The 7,057-nt window shown below is 37.0% G+C and overlaps 1 non-coding gene across 1 annotated transcript; it reads right to left on the reverse strand.

Moving 5' to 3' along the window:
- Positions 1 to 6,195: 6,195 nt before the first annotated feature.
- Positions 6,196 to 6,301, reverse strand: LOC121225807 (small nucleolar RNA R71). The gene has a single exon (XR_005923710.1). It is a non-coding gene; the product is annotated as a small nucleolar RNA R71 (small nucleolar RNA).
- Between the last annotated feature and the right edge of the window lie 756 nt (positions 6,302 to 7,057).

The following is a 7,057-nucleotide window of genomic DNA, read 5'->3' on the forward strand; positions in this document are numbered from 1 at the left end:
AAATATAATCTACTTTAAAAATATTAAACTGGTATTAAAAATAATAATTAAATAAAAAAGGAAGGGAAATTGAAACTTACATTTGGTGGTGGCAGGGGAAGGGGGACCTTCAGCTTCAAAATTTTTGTGTGGGGGTTGGGGGACCAAACCAACTCCCTTTTATACTTAAAAAAATATTTTTATTATATTTTTTAAAATTGAAATGGTAAAAAAATTAGTATAATGATTTTTTTTGGTATTGGACAGGCGGTACCGGCCTGATGGCCTGTCGCGAATGTGACTCGTCGGTCACGAGCCCGAGTTCCAATACTCGAAAAAAATTATTATACCAGTTTTTTTTACCGTTCTAGCTTACAATTTTTTTTTAAAAAAATTTGGGTGCTGGCTGACACATCGGTGACACCAATAAAAAATATTATTTATTTTTTCGTATACTATTTAAAAAACTCGTATTTTTGGTGTTAAATATAGGTGCCACCGATTGGTTAGGCGACACTGATATTTCACTGTTACATCAGCCTATTCCTGTAAACACTAATCCCCTTATCCTATGTGATATTTCTTAATTTATTTTATATTATTTATGAAAAAAACCCTATTTTTTCCCTTTTCTTCACATAACCAACCCAACACCCAACCCAAACCTAGCAAGCCCAAACTACCCCCAAATAAGAGAAGCCCAAAATGGCTGAATCTGCCCCAAAAACAAAAAGAAAAACAAATCCCAAAATAACCCTCATAAACTTGAAATTATATAAAATTTTTCTATATATTTTTACCACCTTTTTACTTAATAAATATGTTTATCTTAAGCAATTATTATGGAAATAAGAAAATTTTAGTTAATTAGTAATTTTAAACATAAATTTAGAAAGTATGTGAAATTATGCTTAATTACATGATTTTCATGCATATTTTATATTAATTCATATTAATTTATTATTGTATGTATTTTTCACGATGTAGAAGGTCCATTGGGGACATGATTTAAACAAAATATGAACATTTACAAGTTATCCATGTGGATAGCAAGACTATGCAATTTGGGGCATGAGGTTGATTACTTGACCCAATAAAGAAAGTGGTGAAAGATGGGCATGTCTGCTAAGTTTTTGGACTGAAGAACCATCCAATAAGGGGAACTAAGAGCCCAAATTTGGCACTTAAAGGTGGCTGCCCAAAATATATTTTGGGATAATTAATAGAAGGTCCTTACAGTTGAAAAATAATCAAAATTCAACCCAACAACTTCTCTATTGAAACCGTCCACTCTATAGGCATTTTTAGCTTGAATTTGAAATTCAAATGGAGAAGACTTGGTCATCCCTTATTCCTTGAAGCATGGCCGGCCACATGAGAGAGGGAAGGTGTAACGCCCCGAAATTTGGGCCTAGAAGTACTGGGCCTTGAGCAAGAGAACGGTTTGGAAACTTTGTACAAAAGTATGTCTGCTTTAGTGGTTAAGGGTCCTGAGAGGAGTTGGAAAAGTCCTGGGTTCAAGCCTGGGCTTTAGCAAAAATTTTGGTTTTAAGTGGATAAAACCCTGGATGCTTGGATGTAGGCCTTTTAAATTATTATGTTAAAAAAATGTCATAAGGAATCATGTTGTTTAGTGGTTGTGGTGTCATTAAGGTTGTAAGGGAGCCTAGGTTCAGGTTTTGACTCTTGCAATTTATTTTGGTTTTTCTTTTAAAGGAACCTGGACTTTGGCCTTTAGACCTTTTAGTTAATTGAAGACAAAATGTGACACAAAAGAGCTTGTGACAAGGAGGCAAGTGGCGTGTTGAGCTATTGAGGGGGGCTTGGGTTCGAATCCCATTGTAAGCAAAAAGGATGTTTATTTTGCTAGCATGAGGCGATAGGAGTTTGAGGTGGTTTCGAACTCTTTTGGGTGAGAATTTGAATGGGTCTTGGAGGTTGTTATGGAGGATATTTGGAGAGATTTGAGGAGAGAATATTGGGATTTGGGGAGGTTGTTGTTGTGGAGAGCTATATATCATCATCTCATTTGTTCCTTATTTTGAATGGGGGCAGATAGGTGAGGCTTTTAAGGTATTCGTCGCTTTCTCCAACCTGTATTGCTTTCATTCCTAACTGGTGGTGGTCGAGGTTGATTGACACATTGCCTGGGAACCAAGGGTGTGATGATCATTGATTTGCGGAATAAGAGTGTTTGGATCGAAGGGAATCTGCAAATCGCATCAGGTGTGTAAACTCCCCACTGTAACTGTAGAACGGCAAAAGCCGAAAAGATAAAATACGACGTTTGAGACCACACGAGCGTACGATCAGTCGTGTGGAAAGCCGAACATGCGAATCATGAGCGATAAACTGTGGACGCCTCCATGAGCTTTTTCATGGGCTTAGGCCGTAACGGGCCATGTGGGCTCAATGGGCTTGTGGGCCCTACATGGATGAAACCAACTATTTGTGGAAAATACTAGACTGGGCTATTTAGATCTCATAGCCGTGGTAAAATCTGGGCTGAACAGGCCACACGAGCGTGTGGGCCCACTTGGGTTGAGTAATGGGCCTTGGGCCCATTTACACTGTTATGACTAATTAGGTTACCTGAGTCGCTCGAGGCGACTGCGGATCTTTCAAGAGGTCGATATCTGGATCGAAATGCCCCCATAAGGTAAAATGATCGAAATACCCTCGTAGGGTAGAATACTAAAATACCCCCATAATACCCCTATAGGGTAAAATGACCGTAAACTCTTGTAGGGTAAAATGACTGTAATGCCCTTGTAGGGTAAAATGATCGTAATGCCCCTGTAGGGTAAAATAATCGTAATACCCCTGTAGGGTAAAATGATCGTAATGCCCTGGTGGGTAAATGACAATTTTTGCCTCTTGAGGTCAAATGATTGTTTTGTTTGTGGTTAAGTGAGTGATATGTCTGTGTTTGGTATGACTGATTTGTTTGTGATTTGAATGACTAATTTTGAGTAGGGCATTATGCATACACGACATACTGCATGGGGTTGGGATACTGTTACGGAGGAAGTACTGTACTGGTGGCTTGGCCACATATACTATTACTGGTAGCTTTGTTGCAATACTGTTGCTGGCAGCTTTACTGCGATGCTACTGATGGCTTTCTGCCGATCATAGTACCATTACTGATGGCTTTGTGCCGATCATAATACCGTTGCTGATGACTTTATGCCGATCATAGTACCATTATTGATGGCTTTGTGCCAATCATATTACCGTTACCGATGGCTGTGTGCCGATCATTTCACTGTTAGTGATGGCTGTGTGCCAATCATATCACTGCTACTGATGGCTTTGTGCCAGTCATGTTACCGTTATTGATGGCTGTGTGCCGATCATATCATTGCTACTGATGGCTTTGTACTAATCACATTACTGTACTTATGGCTTGTAGTCATTCTGTTTATAGCTTATAGCTATCTTGTTTACGGCTCTTAGCCATTCTGACTACTGGCAGCTCTACTACATTATTACTACTAGCAGCTATGCTACGATATTGGTTTGAGGGTTGGGTGGGTCGACTCTATCCCCACATGGTGTGTTGGGTTAGTACGGGTGGTGTGTTGGCTGAATTGGGATGTGTTTGCATACTTGCACCATACTGATACTGCATCGAGCTTAGGCCTACACAGTTTTTGTATTGGGCTAAGGCCCACACTTTACTGTTACTGTTAAAGGGCTTTGGCCTAGACTGATTCTGTTCTGTATACCGACTGTTTAATAAGGGATTACACACTGAGTTTTTGTAAACTCACCCTCTCCTCTGAACTGTGCAGGTAATCCCCAACCTTAGGCGATTTGGAGTCGCAAGAGACTCGGAGGTGGCCACACGTCCGCTGACGCTTTGCTGTAGCTTTTTATTTGAATTTTATATTGTGGGTTTTAATTCTGTTATAAGGCCTTTGAGGGATTAAATGTTTAAATGGGCTTTAGATTTCCTTATTTAAAACTGCTAAACACGAATTTTCAATATTAACAACTATTTTCCAAAAACATTTAAAAATAGACGTTTTTACATTTCAAACTTTAGTAGCTTCTGCGATTGGAATAACCTAAAGTATCAATGTCAGGAATTAAGTAAACGTTTTTTACGAGATGGCTTGATAAACTCGAGCAAGAGGTTTTAAACATAGAAATGAACTTTTAACGAAAAACTCAACTTTTGAACGACGTTTTGATGTGACATGCCAGATTCGACCATAATGTTTGGGCCGAGTTTTGGGGTGTTACAAAAGGAAGGAAATTTAAACCTATTTTTAGTAAACTCAAACCCTTGCCTTCACCTATAAATACCTTGTCATCCCTCATCCTTCACAACTCATTTCTCTTATCTCATTAGCATTTTATCCACATTTTATTTCTCTTTTCCTTCCCTTGCTTAGCTGCCCATTTCCTTTAGCCACAAAAGCTTTGTTAAAAGCATTCTTTGGCCGAATACATTAGGAACTTCTTAGGAAAAGAAGCATTGAGTAGAACAAAGGAGCACATCAGTCAGAATAGATCTGAAAGGCTGCTAAACTGAATCAGCCAGAATAGATCTGAAAGGCCACTTAACTGAATATAGTTTACTCTTTCCTCTTGTTATTTATTTTAATTATGTTTGCTTTGAGTTTATTGTTTTTGACATCAACAATGATATTTTAAATCCTATTTGGTAGGATGATTATGTTAATTCAATAAGATCTATTTTATTCTTGTTTAACATGTTTAGGCCTTAGCCAATCATGTTTTCAATTAATATCATGATGCATTTTATTCATACGTGATTGGGTGCACTCAAATTAGTTGGGCGATCCTAACCAGACGACGGCTAGTAGACACATAATTGAAAAGTGCAATGCTCAATTTAGATCCTTAAACCCTACTAAGTTGAGGTTCGTAATATCTTTAGTTAGCTCTATTGTCTTGCATAGTTTTTATGTTTATGTAATTAAACTGTTGCAAACGTAAATGTCCCTGTGACCATACATAAATGATAAGAAACTGTTAGTTAATATGATCAGTAAAATGCATATTTAACTAATTAAAAGACTCCGAAAGGACTTAATTTGGTTTCCAAACTCATGAAAGATCGAGTTGCAGTGGAAGTATTTCTGAACATTGTTAAGCATGATAAAGTAAATTGAATTGATTAATATAATTATCCTAGACCATTTAATGTTGATTTTTCTGCTGCTAAAGCCATTCATTCATACATTTAGGTAAATTTCATCTAGATTAGAATTACATAGGGTCATCTAGATTAGAATTACATAGGGATCAATCTTTACATCCAATTAATTTTATTTAGTTTAATCATCACCATCCAAATTATTGAGTTTTTACATCTAATTGTGAATTTATAATTTTGCAATTAATTAATTAAGCTTATACAGTCCCTGTGGAGACGATAACTTATTTTACATACTTATTACTTGAACGACTGTATACAATTACGCATATTTCTCGTTACAAGTTTTTGGCCCCGTTGCCAGAGACTGTTGCCTTAATTCATTTTTGTAAAATTATTCTTTGCAATTTAGTTTTTATTTTATTTTATTTCTAATTTTACTAATTAATTCTTCAATTTTTTCTCTGTCCCTTTATTATCATTATTATTTTATTCTTTATTATTTAGTTTTTGTGATTTTTTAGGTCGTTATGAGCATATATTGAATCATCGATTTACTCCTTGTAGATCTTGAAATCGAGCGGGCATTTAGACAAAGATGACGAGAAAAATTAGCCCAGAGACAAGCCGTAAAAATGGACCTTGAGAATCAAAATGATGTTCAAGGGAATAGAGCCGCTAATGCTCAAAATCCAATCCTTATTGCTGATGATAAGGACCGACTCATAATACAGTATGCTATGCCACTTCTTAACGAACTAAAATTGGGAATTAGAAGATTGAAGATCGAGGCACCACAGTTTGAGTTGAAGCCTGTGATGTTTAAAATGCTTCAAACAATAGGCCAATTCAATGGAATGCCCACAAAAGATCCACATCTTCACCTTCAGTTATTTATGGAGGTGAGCGATTCCTTCAAGATAGCTGGTGTAACTGAAAATGGACTAGGTTGAAGTTTTTTCCATACTCGTTGCAAGATTGAGCACGAGTATGGCTTAATTCATTACTATGCAACTCAATTTCTACTTGGCAAGAATTAGTTAAATGCTTTCTGGTAAAGTATTTCCCACCTAGCAAAAATGCTAAGTTGCGGAATGAGATCACCACTTTTCAACAACTGGATGACGAGTCCTTATACAAGGCATGAGAAAGATTCAAGGAGTTACTATATAGATGCCCTCATCACGGGATTCCATATTGCATTCAGTTGAGATGTTTTATAATGGTCTCAACGCACACACAAGGTTGGTGGTAGATACTTCTGCAAATGGTGCTCTCTTATCGAAGTCTTATAATGAGGCTTAAGAAATCATTGAGAGAATAGCCAATAAAAACTACCAGTGGCCAACAAATCAAGCAGCTTCAGGAAGATAAGTTGCAGAAGTGCATGAAGTAGATGCCCTTTCTTCACTCTCAGTTTAGGTATCTTCTATCTCTTCAATATTGAAATAGTTTACTACTAATGGTTTAAATCATGTTGCAGCTCATCCACCAATCCACTACCAAGAAGGTGGACCAAACAACACTTACATGAAGCATAGACCGACTCAACGTCTTGGTTTCAATCAACAAGTTCAAAACCCACCGCAAGTTGATCCTTCTAATAATTTAGAGAACTTGTTGAAGGCATACATTGTTAAAAATGATTCATTGGTTCAAGGCCAAGCAACAACATTGGAGAATATGGAAAATCAAGTGGGACAATTAACTAATGAGTTTAGAAACGAACCCCAAGGTGTTGTACCAAACAACATAGAAAATCCACTGTTAGCCAAGTCTTCTCATCTTGAGAACTTATTAAGAGCATACATGGCAAAGAATGATGCAACTTCGAGAAATTTTGAGAACCAAATGGGGCAGCTAGCTAATGAACTTTGAAATAGACCACAAGGAGCTTTGCCCAGTGACATGGAAAACCTAAGAAAATTGAGCAATAAGAATTGCAAA

Source organism: Gossypium hirsutum, chromosome D13 (assembly GCF_007990345.1).
Source record: "Gossypium hirsutum isolate 1008001.06 chromosome D13, Gossypium_hirsutum_v2.1, whole genome shotgun sequence".
In the NCBI taxonomy this organism is placed as follows: domain Eukaryota; kingdom Viridiplantae; phylum Streptophyta; class Magnoliopsida; order Malvales; family Malvaceae; genus Gossypium; species Gossypium hirsutum.